This window comes from Atta cephalotes (genome assembly GCF_000143395.1).
Source record: "Atta cephalotes unplaced genomic scaffold scaffold00057, whole genome shotgun sequence".
NCBI classification, from domain to species: Eukaryota; Metazoa; Arthropoda; class Insecta; order Hymenoptera; family Formicidae; genus Atta; species Atta cephalotes.
The window spans coordinates 668,947-669,635 of record NW_012130121.1 but is presented as its reverse complement, the minus strand read 5'-3'; the positions used below and the strand labels follow the sequence as shown (position 1 = coordinate 669,635).

Below are 689 nucleotides of genomic sequence, written 5' to 3'. Positions count from 1 at the left end.
GGGCTCGTCCGGGATTTGAACCCGGGACCTCTCGCACCCGAAGCGAGAATCATACCCCTAGACCAACGAGCCTCATGAAAACTTTTTCAATCTTGATCTTCCACATAATCGCAATCACAAAATCATTAATAGCTAAAAGAAAACATTATTTATTCAATAAAAACTTAACTGACTTAATGTATTTGAACTAGTTACATATCATTAGATATCATATCCGTATAATATAACTTCTCTTTGAATTACGGAACATATCGTTTTATAAAACATTCCATTCATTGCTTTTCTTAAAGTGTGAGATTATGTGTTTCTTATTTTCATTATCTTTTCTATTTGATAATGTTTCTTTTATTGTTAAAAATATTTTCTAGACTTTTATCATCACGTTGTATGATAAGATATTTTTATAACTTTCACATAATTTTTACATAATTTTTATCATTGAATATACTTTATAAAAAATAATGCTATTATATGAAACATATTATATTATATTAATGTTTTTAATAAATTTATATTATTCGTACTCTTAATTAAAAGACTTCCAATATATATATATATATATATATATATATATATATATATATATTAATTAACATAACTACTACTACGTACTCTATACTATATTATATAAGTAAAAGTAAAACGTAACGGACTATTATTATTATTATACTATACTTATTAGTTATATA

The 689-nt window shown here is 23.5% G+C and overlaps 1 non-coding gene across 1 annotated transcript; it reads right to left on the bottom strand.

Annotated features, from left to right (window-relative positions):
- Positions 1 to 72, bottom strand: Trnap-cgg. Its single transcript has one exon. It is a non-coding gene; the product is annotated as a tRNA-Pro (tRNA).
- Positions 73 to 689: the final 617 nt, after the last annotated feature.